Here is a 21,882-nt window from a genome sequence, read left to right as displayed (position 1 = left end):
AGACAAAGAAGCAGCATAAGAAGAAAATGGTCTGTAGGTAAGGCTGATTAAGACCTCCCCATGTCTCTGGTGGATACCGAAGCTTCTTAGTCAGAAAAATTGATCTCACCTCTGCAGAGCAATTAGTATGGACACCAGTCGCTTCTCTCAGTGAGAGGAAGTGAGTGGGCATGTGGGTGATGTTGGGGGCGTGGGGTGATATCTCCATTATTGATGGTAAGGAATACCCCCAGTGATTCCCAAGTGCGTTGAAACTTAAAATGTTTCAATGGATCTTTTGGTGGGGTGGGTTGCGCCTGCTTGGTGAATACAAGTGTGAGCTCTTACAGCTACAATTAAAAAGTGTGATGAGGGTCCCTAGGTACCCAGAATGCCCATCATTCCAGGCTCAATTTGCTGCATGTTAGATGAAGCTGTTCAAAGTGTACAGATAGATAGATATGGATGTAGATAGATGATAGATAGATAGGATAGATAGATATATAGACGGTATTAATCCTAAGGGGAAATCTACATACCCCAGCAGCAGCATACCGATAAAGAACAATATTAAATCAGTATTATAAATAACAATGTAGTATACATACAATTTTGTATAATATTAACGCTTCACCCCCCTGGTGGAATTCGCCATAAAATAGTCGTACAGTGTCGGGGAGTGTCAAATCTCCCTCAGTCTGTCGGCAGAGCAGCAGGACAGTGAGTTGTGCAGTTTGAGTCAGCTGAAGCTGCTCCTCCTGCCTGGAGAGATAATCCTGTCTTGCAGTGGTTTGTGTAGATTCCTCCATGATTGACAGGAGGCTGCCTCCAGTGCCCATCACTCTGGACACATGTCAAACCTGCCTCAGCTCTTGTGCCTACAATACAGCCTGCCTCTCGTACTAGTTTGTCCAGGCGGAGGAGTCCTTCTTTTGCTGCCTCAGCACACCACCGCGAGAAGAGGGCCACCAAGCAACCTGGCCTGAGAGAACACTGCAGCATCCATTGTGTAGATGCTTAGCGCGGCCTCTTAGTAGGCGTATAGTCAGCTCTGACTCATCTTACACAGAGCATCAGTATTGGCAGTCCAGTCCACCGGACATCCAGCTGCACTCAGCATTTATAGGGGACGCACCTCTGTACAGCCATTACCTCTGATGATCACGTGGGTCCATGAGGGGCTTAAATTTAAAATCCAAATGCCCACCAGCCTCGGTTTTGCTGGAAGCCCAGCTGTAGGCCTGAGTCGCACCGCCCATTTACAAAGTCCTTGATTAGGTTCCGATACTCCTCCTCCCAAGTAACTCCTGATGCAGCCTGATAGCAGGCCGCTAGCAAACTTTTTGCAATGCGGCAGAATTCGAGCTGTATCTGAAGTCTGATATATGTTGTGGCTGAACAGGACTGAGAAAATACAGCCAGTAGCCCTGTGCTGCTGACCACAATGTCAGAACCGTGCCCGATAGTACTGGAGGTCTGCCCATAAGATAGTCCATCAGCATCCACCGGATGCCCAGGTGCGAATCTACCCCATCCTGCCGGGCTTGTCCCCAGCAGAGGCTACGGTGCTTAGTTGTGAACTACAGAAGTCCAAAATATACCTCACAGCACCACGCTCAACCAGCGGAGAGACCATAGCATATAGAGATGATGGCATCCTCTGCTCCCACCTTCCCAGGCGCGCGAACTGCAGCGCTTCCAGGCGTGTAGACCTATGGCCTGCCAGGTGGTAGCAGCAGCCACCTGGTCTTCTAACACATGTGGTGGGCTTGTTACAGGCCAAAAGTTGTTCAGTCACTGTAGACGTGACACCTTTGGCATGCAAGAGGCTTCTCCAAAGCCTCTGGACTCTCACCTGCTCCAGGCCTGCCTTGAAGATGCACCTTCGCTGAGAATTTGCATTTATAGCCAGTTTCTGTAAATATGGCTAAAGTTTCTAATATGGGTATAAATGTCAAAGTAGAAACGCACACTGTTCTGCATTTACCGTCTGTCAGCCCAATTCACTCTATAGGATTGTCCTTATGCCCCATATACCCAATGGTGTACATTAATAACATTATGGGGACACAACTAAAACACAGTAAATGCTAACAGAGTAATTTTCTGACAAGCAATATACGGAAATTGCCACCCTTAAAAAGCAGATCTGAGCTGTAATAATATAATTTAAATTATTTTACTAGTTCCGGCTCAAGTGGCACAATATAATGTTTCATTTATTAGTGCCATTAAGTATTTATTTTCAGGTAAGTGAATATTTATGAAGCATAATACTTGGATAAATAATCTTATCATCCACAGTGATCGATTATTCGCATGCACGGAAATCTAGGCCTTATTAACTGTGGTTTTGAAATAAAATCAAATCATGTAAATCTCAGATTGGTTCTTTTATCTAGTTATCAACCTACAACCGCCGCCACATTTAAAATATAATTTATTAGAAAACTGAAGGGATGAATTAAAACGGCACCATACTCAATGCAATAAAGTCTTGCATCTTGTCCATTACCCAAGAGAAATAAAAGAAGATAAAGAAATACCTTAGTTTGACCTCCCAGTTCAGCATTGGCGGCCAAATTGTGTATGGTTACTGGTGTACTTTGGAATACTTCTGCCATTGTGGGTGGGCTGAAAACCTGATCTAGACAGTCTCAAGGTCCACATCATGCCCAGAGATGCAGTTGCTAAGATCTGGTTTTGTGCCTACAAGGAAGTTACCGCATTATACGAAAGTGGCACATCAGTAGTCATGCCCAACCGTGACCACACATTCAGTAACTCAAATACACAGAAAAAACAGTTGTGCACAGCTAATAAAAGGGCCATTCTAAAGTGTAGGAACATGTGCCTTCTAGGGTCCTGCCAGTATGTGCTTGGTGGTGCTGTGTCAATGGCAGTAGTGCCAGGAGCAGCCTGCTTAAAGGCAGAACCCCAGGAGATAACAGGAGTTGTGCTGTCGGAGCCATGGACTGGCTGAATAACTGCTGTGCCACTATTGGAGGGACTTAAGACAGGCACTGTGTACAGCAGGAGTAGTCTTGAGTAGTCTCAAAGACTGGGGCTTGTGAAACAAAGACCCTACAATCCTCCCTCAGAACTGGAAGGACAGCCAAGACTACTACGTTTCTCAAGCATGTCATGTGAAAAGTGTTAGCTCTGTCTCTGACCTTCCTACAGGTCTCTTTGAGGTCCTAGACATTTGGTGCAGTTGATAGGCATTACAGGACCAGAGTGGCTCTCAGTATGTGTGAGCTGTCACCTACAATTTGTGTAACCACACAAACTAATATGTGTCATTGGTGGAGGAGCAGATGCCAGCCCTACCACTGTAAGAATTTAAAGGGGTCTGCAGGTCAAGAGATGCAATGGGTGCAGATTTGATATAAAGGGTCTGGGCAGAAGCAACCTTCATGGGCCAGGTGTTCAAAGCAAATGACAGGTGAAAGTAACACAGATGACACAGAAACACTTGTCCCTTCACTAAAATACTGTACGTGAACGGTATTAAATGTCGGAGGGCTTCCTAATCATGTTTCTAGTATTTATAAACCCACTGTGACTCTGTAACAAGCGATCATACAAAAGATACTCTTCACTTTCAATACTACTGGTCCGAAATGTGTTTTATATAGCATGTGTATACAGCCGAAGGCTCCAACTTTACAAAAATATACAAATAAAGCTTGCTCTTTGGTAAAGGATAAAAAATAAAGGTCCCTGCCAGGAAAACTCCAGGTGTAACAATCCCCAAAAATCACAAAAAGGGTTTACGGGCCTACAGAAAAAGTTTTAAATGTGACTCCGCTCCAAAATAACCATACAACTGGGGCCCACCGATGCTCTTGCTGACTGCTCATGCATTAAGCACCTCACAGGTGGTCACGCAGCCTTAAGCCCAAACGTCTCCCCTTCCTAGCTTGGCCTAGTATTGCGTGCTGCTGGATACCTGTAAGCCTGAGCTATGCTCTGACAGACAAAAATATACGAAGGCATCTAGATTTGGATGAACTTCCATTAGTGAGTAAGAACTGAAATGAACAAACAAACATCCTGAGAGAATTTGTAGCAAACACAGCAGAAAGTTGCCTCATGTGAATTACGTCACAGAGAGAGAATGGCGGCAGTCGAAAATTTGTGTATAAAATATCCCAGTGTGCAGGCAGGATTTGCCTGGGTCAAGGGATTGTATATGGACCTGAATCCAGCTGGAACGCAGCGCTTGCAGTAATGCTTCTTGTCACCTTTAAAAAGTGGGATTTATAACACTGAGGCTTCTTATGTATTTTTTATATTTTCTACGTTTCTTTTAACTTTTATTGACAGTTTGTGGAAATCTTCTTGCTTCAATACTTCTATTTCATTTTGTTCAGCTGCACAATGCCACTAATCTTCTGATATTTTCTACCGTAGCCACTGATCTCTGGTGGTTTCGTAGATTTAACACACTTTGAATCTCGTGGATTGACAGCTGCTGGCACTTTGAGTTATTTATTGTTATTTGTATGTCACACTTGCCAATTTTCTCAGTGTGTAGTTGTATCTATAATGTGGTTCTTTTATTATCCATTGATCGCTACATTGCTGCCCGCTACCTTTTACAGCTCGAAAATAACTTTGAGTGTTAAGTGAGGCTCAGCATTGCTGTGTGGCTGTTTGCACTTTTCATTGGTACGATACAGTTGTGCCTCTTAGCCTTTGAAACAGAGCTATGTGAACCAACGTGCACTCTCTATTCTTCTAAAAAAATGGTCAATTGTATAATAGTCATAAGTAAGTTTTGTTATACTTACTCACTAAATGATCACCGTTTTATATCAGAATATTTGTAGTTGGGTGTAAGAAGCCATTCAAGAGCCATCAACTGTATGATACAGGAAAAGAGAGAAACTGGGTGGAGGTGGAGTGATACAGAAAAATATCAAAACTGTCTGAAAGAAAAGCCGCAAAAAACATTAGAGAAGTCGGGGGCTTTTGTATTATCTGCTGGCTGCCTCTGATCCTCTCTCTTTGAGTGCAGATTTTGCAAACCGATCATGCGTGCATGTCATCAGGAATGCCTTTGTGTTTGTTAACTGGAAGTCACTTTAATTTAATCCACCTTTTATGCCTTTTCATCCTCATTCCGAAAAGCAATTTAAAATAATCTTCACATTAAAATATTTAGGATACTTCTTCAGTGCTCAATTTACTGTAAATCTAAAAACGTGGAAGTTAAGAAAAATAAATAAATACAGTAAGTTTGTGCTGAGAGATGAATTTGGTGGCTCTGGTGGTTCGGCCTGTCTGGTATTAGTGAAAGTGTGATTCTTCAGCATATTTATTAACAATAGAAATGCTTTATTTCTCAGAATACTTTCACCGCCTCGCCGTTTAAATCCCATATAATGATTTGTTGTTTTCTCGGCTTTGGAAACACAGAGTAAAGTGTCGTGGTTTGAACTGGGGGTACTTGATTTTTGAAAGCTGGGATTCGGTAGACCTGTATTGGTCCTTGCCTTGTCTATTTTAGTCTCATGTTGGGTTTTAATCTCGCAGTTTCATTTCTGTTTGAATTTGGGTAGCATTTCGGTGCAGCTGCTGGCTGCTTTAAATGTGTTTTATTAATGAATGTGATTTGATTTTCATTTTGGTCAAGTTTCAGTTAAAATTATACTCAATTAGTGTAGAGAGTATGGACTGCTTATGAATATTGATTATTTCACTAGAATGACTTCTCATTATTAAGCCAATCTTGTACAACTAATATACTTCAACACTCTTGGTGATTTCTTTTCATGTTTGTAGAATAAAAGATTTTTTTTGAACAAAACAGTAGATAAATAATTTAAGGATGTGTTGAATTTTACCCAATTTGAAAATGTAAAACTTTTGAATATCTGCAGTTATAATTTTCACAAAGTTACTGAAACTAAAAATTCTACAGCAATATCTTGGATGATGGCTGAAATTTTGTTCAGTGATACAGCTTTGGGCCAGGCCAGTGGGGATTTCTGCAATTAACAAATTTTATAATTTAACTTGTTCTTTTATTATTTGCCTGTGTATTGAAAATAACTTTTAATTTTAATGCTTTTCGCCGCTTGCTCTTTCTGCACTTTAATCTGCACCCTCTCCTCACAAGGCAGCAGATGACAGATTTGTGTGTAGACGGAGCAGTCGGGCCTTCTCTCCTCACACTGCTGGTCACTAAAATGACAATTGAGGTGACTGTGAGGAACCTGAAACAGGACGGTGACTGAGAAGGTCAAATGAGGTTTGATGTCCACAATTAAAACATAGATTTGCTGCTTTAGACTGACATTTGTTAATATTTTGTGAAGTCTCATTAGCCGCAGCTGCTTCACCCTCATAGAGAATACATAATTAATACTTCAGGGGACAGCATTGTGCTCAATTTATAAAACAGAGAAACTTAAACGTTTAATAAAAGAATCACATTTGAATCTAAAGAACTCTCTGCCATTACTGTTTAAAAAATATTTTAATAACAGTTGGGTGCTGTTTCTCATTTTAAACCACCCTTGGAATGATTTTGTGAATCATCTCATAATCCTAGTGCTGTCCCATCTCATACTGTTTCACTAAATTATTTTTGGCCCAAATTTAAAGTAGACAATATTCTGGTGAGATCTATTGGGTTTTGTCAGCAGTAGCCTGATAAATAGTCTGTAGCCTCGTGTTCTTTTAGGTGGCCTATGATGGACGAGCCCCCAGTGCTTTTCTGAGGTTTTGGCCTCTGATTGTCCACTACATGTCTGTTTTATCCCTTCTAGTTGGGACCTGATAGACAAATGGTCCTCTGCAGTGATGAAAAACTGCAAAGAAATTGAAGTTTGTGAAATAAATACAAAATGTTCTCTGTAAAGTAGAACATTATTTCATGAAAACACGAGTTTATTTATTTCTTCTGTGAGGTATGAGTCCAATTGTGCAACATGACTCCATTATTTGTGTTTTAAATGTACCGACATGGTCTGCACTGTGAAAGACAATTCTGACGGATCACTCAGCCCATTTCGCCTTGCTATACTTGATTCTAATTTTAAGAGTTGCCCTCTCATTTCCAGGCCAAGCAAGTGACACTTTGAAGACAGAGGATGGCCGCTGAGTGATAGAACTGAATTGGCCTTTTCACTTGTTTGTGATGGTGTCACAGTAGAAGGCTGCAGACCTCCACTTTACTGTTCATTTTAATGTTGTTTTTTGTACTAAGATTTACTAAACCACATTCATCATCCATCTTCTAAACCTGCTTCTCCCAGAGCAGGTCAGCATGCAGCCAAGCCTGGGGGTCGCATTTAGCCAGTCTCCCCCCACCCTCTTAAACCCTTTAAATTGATTCTCTCAAAGCTATCCATCCAACAAGTGCTCACCTCCAGTCCACTCCCACCTGCTTGCTACTGATTGCCAATGTACTAACCCTACTTCTGGTCAACAAAAAACATTTCACATTCTTTTAAACGCATCTCTATGGTTTGAGAGAGCCCTCTGTTGTTTTAGTAAGCTTTCATTTTCTGAAAGCGTTGCTGCTCACAGGAGCCTGGGGCCAATCCAGAAGCATCAGCCACAAGGCAGGAATATGCCACCCACCGTGAGAGGGCACGCCATACACCATGACAAGTTTCAATACTGCCAGTCCACCTGATCTGCACGCCTGGAGGACACTGGAGCACCCCTGATGAAATTCACATGGCCAGCGGAGAGGCAACGCAAACTCCCAGGTTGGACCTGGAAGATTTGAACCTTGGTCTCCTTGTAGTGAGGCAGCAGCATTACACTGCATTGTGCCACCTGATGAGGCAATCTATGAAGTGTGGTGGCTGATGTAATAAAGACTTGGCAAGAAGTGCCATCATATTTTTTCTTTTTAAAATACCGTAGTCCCCTTAGTAAGAAATATCTGCTTTGCTCCTTGTTAAGCAGGAGCCGAGATGTATCATTCTAATCAAAGGTAGGCCTATTGGAGGACTCTCTGCAGTGCATTTGTGGTGTGCTTGTTGATAGAGGAGGAATCAAGGGAACATTTAAGAGGTCTCCATGTCCTTGAGAGACATGAGTGTGACGTTAATTGTCAGCCTCTCGTTTGACCTAGTGGGTGTTTGTGCCATTTGTCTTAATGGGTGAAGTTGCAGTCCATCAAAATGGTTTTCGTGCCGCGGTGCCTAGTGCTGCTGAGATCGCATGCCTACACCCTGCACTGGGCTGTTGCATACTGATAGGCCTGGTCTGTGATATCTCTGACTTTGCAGACCAAGACAAATGAAAGGCTATTTATGTTTAAAGCTTTGTAGCTTTTAGTTGGTTTTGATATAAAGTTTAAATTATTTTAAAATATTGTAATCTGTATTTGTAAGTTTTGAGCAGTGTAATAACTTACACTAATAAAGAAGGAATTACTTGATTAGATACAAACTTATTAACTGAGGTGAAATTCCAAATGCACAGCAGTAGAAACAGAAAACAATAAAATACAGACTCATAGACAGATAAAATAGCCAATCAATCAATAAATCAGTCAACCAATAAAATAACGGGTAAAAGGGCGCCAAGATAAAATAATCTTCCGTTGATAAGATGGTGATTTATTTATTTTTTGGTGGAGGATCTAAGGCACCCAGCTTTGGTCCGACTTGGCCACACCTTCACAAACAGAGACATCGGAATCACCGAATGAATTAAATAATCTATCCTGCATCCAACAGTTTCGCACCCGGTCCTCTGGAAACATATCGGGGTGTAATTCGCTATTCTGACTATTATCTATCTCTGCTCTTAACCCCTTCCGGCACGGATAATGTTGTGCTTGTGGACATGATAAGTACATGTGAATCTTCCAGCAAGTGCACAACATTAACACTGTAATAAGCAAACTTTAATGCACGTGAAAAATCCAGGGCCATGGCATAAACTCCAATAAATCAATTCAAATTACTATTTTAGAGGAACAAATGTATTAAAATTATAAAATAGATCAAGTACTAAAATAAAAAATACACACAGAGCTGCTTAATAAAATAATTTAGTTCCTATTCCAATTACCAATAACGCATATATGTACTCTATCTCAAGACTAAAACATTAAATATGGAATATTTAATATGAAATATGAATGTTAGAGCTTTAACTAACAAACGCTTTTTACTGGCATCATCCATAGTGATAAAAAATTGACGTATTGCACTATGAAACGGGTTTAGTTCAGACAGCGTATTGTTTTAATCTAACTGGGTGCCTCCGATTATACCGCATCGCGGCAGACTGCCAAGGAAAAAGAGGCAGGGGCTTAGCAAACATTTACCTGTTTCATTAAAATGTAAAGATGTCAGCTTTGGTAAGTTCCAAATTCCTTGAGTATTCTGTCACAGCAATCCATAGAGATTCTCAAGTTCTAGTATTATCCGGTATAGACCTCCAAAATACAACGCTGGCTTTTTGAGGAATTTCCACTAAATGAAAATTCTTTAATTACGCTAACTATGACACACTCTAATAGTTAAGGACTTTAATTTCTATATACAGATAACGTGTGTGATCTAAAAGTAAAACAATTTATGAACTCTCCGGGACTTTACTTAAGACGCTTAGTAAATCAGCTCTGCTACTATAAAGTTGGTATTGTCATACAAGTTAGACTAGTGATTACTAAAGGACTGAAAGTTGATATAAAGTAGATCATTGATATTCGTCTATCACTCATTTTCTACTTTTTAATATAGGAAATAATACAAAAAACACCTGCGAGAAGCTATAAATTGTTAAAAACGCTTCTTTGACCTGCAGCAGCTTTAAAATTTACAAAACATTCTAAGCAATTTTAGTCCGTTTGAGAAAAGCAACTATAATAGTGTGAGATAATGTAAATAGTAAGGTGGAAAGATTTAATTCTAAAGTAAGAGCTGCTGCTTAGATATAGTTGCACCTGAAAGTACAGTTAAAATCTTCTAGCATTATATACTATGTAAGCACCTTGCAAAGAGTGTCTCCTTAGATTTAAAAGAGAACATGCCCATTGAGCTGCAATGGAAGTGAAAACTAAACTTACTCATCCTAACATGAAATATTAAAAGTTAAAATAAATAGGAATATAAATAACACTGTCCGGTTCCTAGAGGCACTGCTATTTCCTCTAAGATTATAAATAACAATGCTAGTAATCCCAGAGTCTTATTCTACGCATTGATCGTCTGCTAAACCCAGGTAACTCAAAGGAATGCCTCCTAAGTAGCTTCCAGTGAAAACCTGTGAAGCTATTGCTGTATTTTTCTAATCAAAAAATTAATGATATTAGAAATAACATGGTTTATCTCCCCAACACTAAGGATCCCTCCTAAATCCCAGCATCCTGTTATATAAACAACAAACTCTACTAGGATAGATTTACCTGATTTACAAAATAATATCTCAATTAAAATCCGGCGCCTCCGATCCACATCAACAAATTATTTCAAAGAAGCATCAGGCGTATAATTGATAATGTTCTTGACATAGTAAATTAATTAATAGATAATGGGGTCTTCCTAGACTGTCTTAAGACTGCTGTAGCAAAACCCCTACTGTGTGAAAACATAATCTTAACCCTCGCTTTTAAAATTTTAGACCCATCTCTAACCTGCCTTCTTAAGTAAAGTTCTAGAGAAGGCAGTCACATGCAGTTAAATGACCAATTCCCAATAAACCTGCTATTCTGGATAAATTTCAGTCGGTTTTAGAACAAATCACAGCACAGAAACTGCACTCGCGAAAAGTAGTAAATGTATTCGGCAGTGAATGGATAGAGGCTACTGATCTGTTCCAACTCTGGTCTGAGTGCTGCATTTGGACACCATTGATCATACATTCTTAGAAATCAGCCTTAGCCAATGGGTAAATTTGCAGGTCTTAAATTGGTTTGGAATCCCACCCGGCAGGAGAAAATTTTGTGAGCTGTGTGGGTGTCCCAAGCAACTCGAAGACATGATATCCGATATGGTGTTCCATGGGTTCCATCCTGGGTCCGCTGCTCTTCCTCTCTAATCTACATGCTCCAAGTTGTGGGTCAGATTATCCAGGGCACAGTGTGAGCTGCCTTTACAGCTATGCTGATGACACACAGCTGTACTTATCAATAGCACCTGATGACCCTGATTCTCTTGATTCACTAACAACACAATGTCTGACTTGTATCCTTTGTGAATGGATGAATAGTAACTTTCTAAGCAAATAAAGAGAAACTGAAATCTTAACAGATTGCAAATGGATGAACGAGGCTATTAGAAATAAACTGGATGGCGTTTAGGATTAAAAAGTCAAGACGGAGGTAAAAAGCTTAGGTGTAATTGTTGACTGTAATCTTGGAATTTAAATTGCATATTAATCAGACTACTTGACAGCATTTTAACCTACAGTTGGCAAAGTTAGACCTCTTTATATCATTGAAAGATGCTGAGAAATTAATCTTACGCTTTTGTTTTCAGTAGACTAGATTACTGTAAATGCACCTCCTTTCAGGACTACCCAAAAAAGATATAAATCACTTGCAACTAGTGCAGAAATGCAGCCAAGTAGAATCCTGTAACTTAGAAAAAGAAAAATCCGGTGCACATTCTCTCCAGTTTTGATGTCACTTCAAGCACTGTTTACTCTGTGCTATCATAGGATTGATTTAAAATTCTCATGTGTGTATGGTTTATAAAAAGCTCAAATAATCTCGCCCATCTTATATATCGGTTCATGCACCTATATTCCAAATCGTAGAATCCTTAGATCCTCAAATGAGTGTTCCTTAAAATTCCAAAAAGTTCCAAATCTTAAAAAGAAGTGGTGAGGCGGGCGGCCTTCTGCTGCTATGCACCTAAATCTGGAATAACTCGCCAATAGGAATTCACCAGGTTGGTAGAGTGTAGCTTAAAACACTGCTGAAAATACATTACTTTAACATGGCCTTTTATAACTTCACTTTATCTAATCCTGATAATGAAAGTACCAATTCTTCATAATAAATTATATTCATGGTGGCTCTAAAATCCGTAATTGACCCCTACTTTCCTTCTGTTTCTTCCGTTTTTGTGGTGGTGGCGAGGCCACCACCGCCACCTACTCAAAAGCATCATTAAGCCCAACACATTGATGGATGGATTAAAATGCAGAAGTCTACGTACTTTCATCATCAATAAGTCCTTCTGTGAGAACCCTAAATCCAAAGAGACTGTTTCATTTATGTTAGGTAGAATGCCCAGAGGGACTGCTGGACCTATGAATGGAATCCCTTGCTAGATTTTATTTCTTTTTTTTCTCCCAACTTGTCTGAGTTTTTCTTTTTTGTTTTTCTGTCTACCCTGGCTACGCATTGGACCTACTTTATTCTATAAGTAATACTAATTTTGACTTATTTTATTTTCTTACTGTGTCTTTTATTTTTCTATTCTTCATTATGTAAAGCACTTTGAGCTATTTGTTATATGAAAATGTGCTATAAAAAATAAATGTTGTTGTTGTTGAGAAGTTGTGTATAGTGTACAGTTCAAATCTGTAGTCTCAGGGAAGTTTGTGGTTCCATGTGCCCCGCTTACTAAAATCTACACTGAGTGCTGCATTATTTTGTGGTGTGCGTGGGCTGCAGTAGAGATACCGCTAACTTCCTCAAACCAGCAGGAAGTTCAAAAGGCGCAGGCAGCGCTTGAGGTTCTACCAGGCAACGACGGTTTGAATTCCACTCTAAGGATCACTGACAGTATTTAAATGTGATCTTGCACTGTTCAGTGTGAAAGTCGTTGTGCTCTAAGGTAATGACCACTCACAACATTTGCGACAATAGCCCATATAGGATATATGGTATGAAGACAGGAGGGCAAGCAAGCAGTGCAAAGAGTAAACGCAATTACAATGTACAATAGCCACCCAAAACAGAGTATGAAAAAATTAGGATATCAGTTGTTTGACCCCTTTATATTTGACCAGAGTCAATTAAACTTGGCAACGGAAAGAGGAACAGCAATCACAACAATGAACTCTGAGCATATTAGACAGTGCTTTTTAAAAATTGTTACAGACGGTCTGCCTAACACTGTGAAAGTGGCCATAAGATGACATTGAATTAAATACAAAGAATTAGTTCTTTCTAAGACTACAGAAGGAAAAGGCCCTTCAAATGTGGAGTGAAGAGAGTATAAAGAAATATTTATTATACTTCTGTAAATTAATAAATTGGTATAAGAGCACTTTTAAAATTTAGCTCTAGTGTTTCTAATCTGAGTTTCCTTCTAGCGCTGTATCGTTATAGGGATGTAATAAAGAAGCATTTCCTTTTGTACTTTTGTTTAAAGCAGAAGAACAAAATTTCTACTTACTTCTGTTCTACAAAGAATGGGTTTATAAAATACGGCATTATTTCAACTGAAAGTGTCTGTAGACGGCCACAGTCGGACCATGAGGACTGCAGTATGCATCAGAAACAACCCAAGCCCTGGGAAGACATTTTGATGGTGCTGTTAAAGATGGCATTACATTGCCGATATTATGCCATATGCCTGCGGCAGATTGAATTACGCGTGGAAATTGAGTGTGGTTCAGTCCAAAACAGAACTGATGACATGTGGCAAATGATGGTGGCTAAAAGTGACTGTGGCAAGTGACAGCAATAGGCAGTGGAGCCAGAACCGACATCATCACGGTGCTGAACGCTTATGGAATATACCATGAATGGTGAAGTGCAGAGGACGAAAAAGTCAGTGCATTTCGCCAGTTCCTGGTTGGATACATGGAATTGCTTCCATTGAATCATCACATAAAGTCAGCAAAGAAGTTTTGATTATGCTCTATGCAGTCTTAAGCGAGGTGCTGGTGGAAGAAATGGTAGCGTAAAGGCAAAGGGACTTAAAAACATTGCACTGTATTGCAACTCAAGACCGCGGAATTGTGAAGGAGACATCGGGGAAAGGGAAGGTGAGTTACATCTAGGAATGGTCGCATGCCCTGCCCTGGTTTGGATGGCAAAGTACGGGAGTTTCTAAGAAAACCAGGTGTTTCTTTTGTTTTCCAAGCTTCAAAAAAGACAACGTGGTTCATTAACTGACGCACTAAGGCTGGCTCCTGGATCAGCAGTTTTCCATTTAATCTAATCTTTTAATTTAGATGTAGAGTTTTATCTTTAATCATTTATTATTTTTTATTTCTCTGAATTTTTTCTCTGGTTAAAATGTTTATTTTGTAAATTGCCATCGTTTCTTCTAGTAGGTTAGCTTCGCTATATTGGATCATTCTATAGGAAGTAGGATTTTCACGGGGTGCCTGTAATTTATTCTCATTTCTTCAGTGGTGTTCCAGCCAGAAAATTAACCCGGAAAAGTTGTATACCTAGTATGAGCAAAGAAAACAACCTCTTGAAATTCAGTAAGTCAAGGCTATCACACCATTAGAATTCCCCAAGGGCATAATTCCTGATATGGAATTAGCATAAAGTTAAGGTGTGGCCTCTGTGGGAAATTTACACTGGAAAAATGGCAGTAGAGAGGCTGGATGCTGCTAATTGGGCATTGTCTGCTCTTCCACACTGCTATTCTGATTTTACCACAGAAGACTGCAACCTGAGAAATGGAGTTTTAAACGCCAAGAGAATCTCATAATCACAATGGTCTGACGAGGTGGGTGCATCCCCGTGACTTCAAGCACAGAGCCTCCCAAAATCCGAACCCTGCCCAGCATCAACCAAAACTGAGCCATACAGAGCAGATTGGCTGGCCCCAGAGATTTTAAATGTGCTTGTCGGGATGCACTGACCTGTCAGACCATTGTGCGTATCACTGCCGCTCAGCTCTATTTTGCTGCAGTCTCTTTCATCGCAATCCACGGTCAGCGTGAGAAGAGACACGCCCAGTGTAGTATTCAGCTGTTATTTTTTCAGTGTAATTACAGAGGTTACCTGTTTTATGTTACTATAACAGCTGGGCGGTTTAGTACTGCCGCAGTTGACTCGTTATAGAGAAGAAAGTTTTGTTTCATACTTGTATGCACTTCCTCGGTTAATTTTCTCTGGCTGGAATACCTACCGAGAAGAAATGAGAATGGTACAGGCACCGTGAAATCCCTGCTTTTCCCTATAGGAAATGACTAACGCGTAAGCTAACCTACTGGCGAAACATTAAACCGCTAGTACCAAACATTGAATAAGAGAAAATTGCAAAGAAATAAAAAATGATAGGAAATGATTAAAGGTAAAAACTGGCATCCTCCTTGGAAATTAAAGAGATTGAATTAGAAATGGGAAAACTGCTGATCCCAGGAGCCACAACTACAGTGCTGTCAGTTAATGAACCCGTTGTCTTTTGAGAGAAGCTTGGAAAATGAAAAGAAACACCTGGTTTTCTTTGAAAACCCCTCATTTGCCATCCAAAATGAACTGGAACTTGTCGCTACTCATTCCGACCCCTGCTGCTTTAGCGCGAGAGACCATCGACCCTCCCTTCTGGACATTGCACGTTGCTCCTGATGCTGAGACAGCCATCTTTAGCCAAACCAGCTGACGCCTAACCTGACCCGCCGCTGAGAGAGACGTAATAGGTAAGCAGCTGAATTTTCAAGTGAACGCATATGCCGAGAGAAGAAACTGCATTACTAGCAGCAGAAAATAATTTCATCCTCACCAAGAAGGAGCAAAAACTGACTTTGGCTGGATCGCTACATTGACGTAGTCCAGAATTCCTACACCTCCAGCGGAGAGGATATGCGCTACATCAGAGGAGTTCTGGATTGAAGCGCCGTCGATTCCCAAAAGTTAAAAGAGCCGCTAGCGCTCTTTCCGCATCTCCATGTTGCTACCTCAAAATACTACTGTCGCTGTGATCGGATAAAGCCATTTTGATTTTATCATCCGCAAGCAAGAAGAGGTTTTCCAGTACCCCATTCCTGGCTGGGAAAACTTACTCACATATACATAGAAGAAAGAAGGCAGTGACTACTGAAACCTTGGAATTAGTCGGAAACGGAAGGCACTACGACTATAGATGTAACTCACATTCTTCTAGCCGCCTCCTCTTCTGCATTTGACGCATCGAGGCGTTACTGTGAGTGCAATGTTTTTCAACGCTATTCTTTACTCAAGCATAATAGATCTTCCCAAACTTCATAGAAGACTCGTACAGTACCAGCCAAACTTCATTTTTTCTGACTTTATGTGATAATTTGCCTTTATACCCTTTCAAGACGGATAAAATGCCTGTGACATATTTATGAGGGAAGAAAAGAGGGCACTTCCAATGATGGCGGTCATTCGAGCGTTAAGCGATATTTTTTCAAAGCTGTGACGCAAATACGAAGGGAGTGTATGCAGCACCCTAAACGCTCTTTGTTTTAGAACTGATTTACGCAATCCAGACTCCTCTGATGTAGCGCATGTCCTCTCCCTTCTGGAGTGGGAATTACGAATCCAGTAAGCCAATGCTGGCACCGGCTAACCAAAGTCAGTCTCTTGCCTCCCTTGTGAGGATGGGGGTATTTCTGCTGCTAGTAATACACAGTTTCTCTCGCATATGCCGCTCATGAAAATTCAGCTGCTTACTATTACGCTCTCCCCAGCGAGGGATCTTGAGTTGGGCGCTACCGCGCCAGTTTTGGGCTAAAGATGGCGCTGTCTCCGCATCGGCCTTGTAATGGCCCAGAGAAGGAGGTCAGTGCAGGTTGGTCTCTCCATTAAACACAGCAGAGATCGGAATGGTCATGGCAAGTTCAGTTCTTGGCTTGATGGTAAAGTACGGGAGCTTTCTAAGAAAACCAGGTGTTTCTTTTGTTTTCCAAGCTTCTCAAAAGAAAACGGGTCACAATCATATACTCTGGTTGGCCTTGGATCAGCAGTTTTCCCATTTCTACCCTAATCTTAATTTCCAAGGAGGATGTAGAGTTTTACCTTTAATCATTTTCTATCATTTTTATTTCTTCTAATTTTTCTCTTATTAAATGTTTATTTTAACGTTTAATGTTTCGTAGGTTAGTTTCTCACAGAGTTGACTATTTCCTATAGGAAAAGTAGGGATTTCACAGTGCCTGGGTAACGCATTCTCATTTCTTCCTCAGTGGTGTTCCAGCCAGAAAAAATTAACCCGAAAGTGCTTAGTACCTAGTATGAGCAAAGTAACCTCTCAAGGAATTCAGTGTCACGTGGCGGCTAATTTCCACAACGCGGCTACCTGGGGCGGGTATACATCTGATATGGAATTAGCATAAAGCCAAGGTGGCCTCTCTGTGAAATTTACACTGGAAATGGCAGCAGAGAGGCTGATGCTAAGCACTGGGTACTGGTTCGCTCTTCCGCACCGCTATTCGTGAATTCCTACCATGGTCAGGGAAGAGAGACTGCAAACCTGAGAAATAGAGCTGAACGCTGCCGTAATTACACTACAATGGTCTGACGCGAGTGGCATCCTGTACTTAAGCACAGAGCCTTTCCCCCAAATCTGTACTTAATGCTCAGGCAGTACATCAACGCCAGTAAAATTGAGCCATACAGAGAGAAGATCAAATGGCCTCATGAAGATGACACACGCAAAATCGCGGAAGCGCCCTCTTTCTTCCCAAATATGTCAAGCAGGTGTTTGTCAGCCAGGCCAACGAAGATTCCCAATTGAAGTATCACATAAAGTCAGAAAATGAAGTTTGATGCTGTACAGTGTTCCTAAGGAGGTTTGGAAGATCTGTTAACGGTAAAGGTAGTTCTAAAATACTGCACTCCGTCCCTTGTACCCTCGATCACAAATGCAGAAGGACACACACACGTAAAAGGAATGTGAGTTACATCTATGGTCAGCCCACTGCCTTCCTCGCTTCCGGACTAATTCCAAGGTTTCCAGTAGTCACTGGCTTCTTCTTCTGTATCGCTGCAAGCTTCCCAGCCAGGAATGTGTTACTGGAAAGCCTCCCTTTTCCCGCCGGACGGTAAATCAAAAATGTATTTCGCGGTCCGACACGCCGAGCAGTGATATTTTTTCGCTTAGACGCTAAATACGAAGGAGTACGGAAAAGAACGCCTCAACGCCTTTGTTTTGTAGAATCCGCCGAAGGCGCCAAATCCAGACTCCTCCATGGCGCCGTCCTTCCCCTCCTGAGTGTGGGAATTACAAACCACGCCACTGCCCTGGCCAACCAAAGCCGTCTTGCCCTCCCTGGTGAAGATGTAGCATTTCTGCCAGGTAATACACAGTTTCTTCCTCCCTGAAGGCGTTTCGTCGCTAGCAAATCTAGCCGCTTACTATTACGCCTCTCCTCAGCAGGATCTGAGCTACGCCATGTGCCAGCTTTGGCCAAAGATTCTCGTCTCCGTGATCAGACAACATTCTCCTTAATGTCCAGAGAAGGGTGGGTCAGTGGCTGGGCCCCTCCTCCTTATTTTAACACAGCAGAGATCGGAATGGTCACATAAGTTCCAATTTTGTTTAATGGCAAGTATTTGGGAGTTCTCTTCAAAGAAAACCAGGTGTTTCTTTGTTTTCCACGCTACCTGCAAAAGATAACGGGTTCATTACAATCGGATAAGTACGTTGGTCTTGGACGCGCAGTTTTCCCCATTTCTAATCTATAATCTTTAATTTCCAAGGAGGATGTAGAGCCCACTAATCATTTCTTTGTATCATTTTTATTTCTTCTAATTTTTCTGCATTTCAAAATGTTTATATTTTTAACGTTTAATGTTTCTTTCTAGGTAGGTTAGTTTCAAGAGTTGATCATTTCTATAGGGAAAAAGTAGGATTTCACGCAGTCAAAAATTCCATTCCCTACTTCTTCCAGCGGTGCCCTGTTTCGAAAAAATTAACCCGGAAAGTGTTGTAAGCACCTAGTATGAGCAAAGAAAACAACCTCTTAGAAATTCAGTAAGTCACGGGCGCTCTATTCGGCCTCTGGCGTTAATTGATATGGAATTAGTATAGATAAAGTTAAGGTACTTCTGTGAATTTTACACTGGTGCTGGCAAAGAGAGTCGATACACTGGGCATTGTCTGCTTCTTCTCCACACTGCTATTCTGTGGAATTTTACCATTGTAAAGAGTGACTGCAAACCTGAGAAGTTAGGAGCTGAACGCCGCTTAATTACACCACAATGGTCTGACGAGGTGGTGCATCCCCGTGACGCTACGCAGCCTTCCCCAAATCTGTACTCTGGCTCAGGCAGTACATCAACTAAAATTGAGCGCATATAGAGAAGATTAGCATGGCCCCTTTAAGCAAAGGATGACACGCAAAATCGCGGAAGGCCTCTTTCTTCCTAAATATGCCGCATTTGTCACGTGTCAACGAAGATTCCTCCAATTGGAAGTATCACATAAAAGTTTCAGAAAATGAAGTTTGGCTGATGCTGTACAGTGCTCCTATGAGGTTTGGGAAGATCTGTTAACGGTAAAGGCAACGTTCTGCAACATTGCACTGGCCTTGTACCCCTGATCGTCAAATGCAGAAGGAGACGTGGGAAAGGAATGAGTTACATCTATGGTCACCCACTCGCCTTCCGCTTCCGAATTAATCTCCGCGCTCTGTGTAGGTCACTGGCTTCTTCTTCTGTATCTGGCTGCAAGTTTTCCCAGCCAGGAATGGGTTACTGAAAGTTCTCCCGCCGGACGGTAAATCAAAATGGCTTTGGTCCGATACGCGAGCAGTGATATTTTTTCGGGCGACGCAAATACGAAGGAGTGAGCGAAAGAACGCCCTAACGGGTTTTTGTTTTGTAGAACTGACGATGCCAAATCCAGACTCCCCTCTCGATGTAGCGCATGTCCCTTCCCTCTGAGGCAGGGAACTACTTAATCCACGCCAATGCCAAGGCGCCACAACTAAAGTCAGTCTTTGCCCTCCTTGGTGAAGATAAGATGGGGTGGCTTCTGCTGCTAGGTATCACATTGTGTTTCTCTGCATATGCCATCATGAAAATTCAGCTGCCAGCTTCATTACTACGCCTCCCCAGCGAGATTCATGGAGTTGGGCTGCCATGCCAGTTTTGGCTAAAGATGACGCTTGTTCCTCAGACTGTGACAACATTCTTAATGCCGTCCGAGAAGAGTCAGTGGCTGGTCTCCTCCTTATTTTAGTCATAGCAGAGATCGGAATGGTCGCGAGCAAGTCTGGGCCTCCCGGTTTGGATGGCAAAGTACGGGAGTTTCTCAAGTTGAAAACCAGGTGCCTCTTTGTTTGCCACTCAAAAGACAACGGGTTCATTAACTGGATGGCAATTGGTTGGCCCCTGACCAGCAGCTCTTCCTACTCTAATTCAATCTTTAATTCCAAGGAGGATGGAGTTTTACTTTTAATCATTTCTATCATTTTATTTCTTCAGAATTTTCTCTATTAAATGGTTATTCTTTAACGTTTACTGCTTCCTTTCAGTGGTATAGTTTCAGAGCTGATCATTTCCATAGGAAAAGCAGGGATTTCTACGGTGCCTGTACCCATTCTCATTTCTTCCCTGTGTGGTGTTCCAGCCAGAAAAAAAAATTCTAACCTTGGAAAAGTAAGTTGGGGGAGAATTAGCAGGAGTAAAAGAAAAACAAACTCTCATGGAAATTCATAAGTCACGCGGCCACGCCCATTGTGAATCGTGCCTAAAGGGGCAATACATCTGATATGAAATTCAGTATAGTTAGCGGCCTCTGTGAAATTTACACTGGAAATGGCAAAGAGAGGCTGATGCTGCCACCAAGTAGCTTGTTCCCGCCTTCTTCCACACTGCTATTCGCTGTGAAATTCTGGAACGCTTAGGAAGAATGCGTTCCCTGAGAAATAGAGCTGAACGCCAAGTTTAATTACACTACAATGGTCTGACGAGGTGGTGTGCATCCCCTGTGACTAAGTAATAAGAGCCTTCCCAAATTCTTCGTAATTTCACGGGCAGTACAACATCAACCAAAATTGGAGCTTATACAGAGAAGATTAGCGGCTCCTGCAAAAGGGATGACACGCGAAAATCGCGGAAGCGCCCTCTTTCTCCTAAATATGTCAAGCAGGCATTTTGTCACGGCCAACGAAGATTCCATTGAAGTCAGCTATAAAGTCAGAAAATGAAGTTTGGCTGATGCTGTACAGTGCTCATATGAGGGTTTGGGAAGATTCATTAACGTAAAGGCAACGCTCTAAAAATAAAATTGGCCTTGCACCTCACGCCAAATGCAGAAGGAGACGCAGAAAGGAATGTGAGTTACATCTAAAGTGGTCAGCCCACCCGCCTCTCCGCTTCCGGACCACCAAGGTTTCAGTAGTCACTGGCTTCTTCTTCTCTGTATCAAGCCGGCAAGCTTTCCTGCTTGGTGGTAATGGGCTACTGGAAAGTTTCCCGCCGACGGTAAATCAAAATGGCTTTGTCCGATACGCCGGTTATAGATATTTTTTTCAAGCGAGACGCAATGCGAAAGGAGTGTATGGAAAGAACGCCAACGGCTCTTTGTTTTGTAACTTCACAATGCATGCTAAATCCAGACTCCTCTTGATGTAGCGCATGTCCTTCCCTTCGGAGTGTGGGAATTCACGTAACTACGCCACAAGTAAGGCCACAACCACAAAGCCGGGCTCCTTGCCCTCCCGGCAGTAAGCCGCTGCTAGTAATACAGTTTCTTCTGTCTCGCATATGCCGTTCGTTAAAATTCAGCCGCTTACTATTACGCCTCTCAGGCTGCAGGGGATCTGATGTTACGCCGGCGCCAGTTTTGGCCAAAGATGGCTTCGGTTCCGCATCAGACAACATTCTTAATGCCGTCCAGAGAAGGAGGTCAGTGCGGGTTGGTCCTCCTCTTATTTAACACAGAGATCGGAATGGTCGCCACACAAGTTCAAAGGCTCCCTTGTTTGATGGTAAGTAGGGGTTTTCAAGAAAAACCAGGTGTTTCCTTTGTTTTCCAAGCTAATTTCCAAAGACACAACGGGTTCATTAACGATGCAAAATTCTGGTTGTCT

At 41.7% G+C, this 21,882-nt stretch overlaps 2 non-coding genes across 2 annotated transcripts; both read left to right on the top strand.

The window, feature by feature from the left end:
• The first annotated feature begins 19,099 nt into the window (after positions 1-19,099).
• LOC120524729 lies at positions 19,100-19,209 on the top strand. The gene has a single exon (XR_005632843.1). It is a non-coding gene; the product is annotated as a U6 spliceosomal RNA (small nuclear RNA).
• A 1,602-nt stretch (positions 19,210-20,811) lies between these two features.
• Positions 20,812-20,921, top strand: LOC120524733. The gene has a single exon (XR_005632844.1). It is a non-coding gene; the product is annotated as a U6 spliceosomal RNA (small nuclear RNA).
• Positions 20,922-21,882: the final 961 nt, after the last annotated feature.

This window comes from Polypterus senegalus, chromosome 2 (genome assembly GCF_016835505.1).
Source record: "Polypterus senegalus isolate Bchr_013 chromosome 2, ASM1683550v1, whole genome shotgun sequence".
NCBI classification, from domain to species: Eukaryota; Metazoa; Chordata; class Cladistia; order Polypteriformes; family Polypteridae; genus Polypterus; species Polypterus senegalus.
Note: the sequence above shows the minus strand (reverse complement) of the source record. Positions and strands in the feature narration are given on the sequence as shown.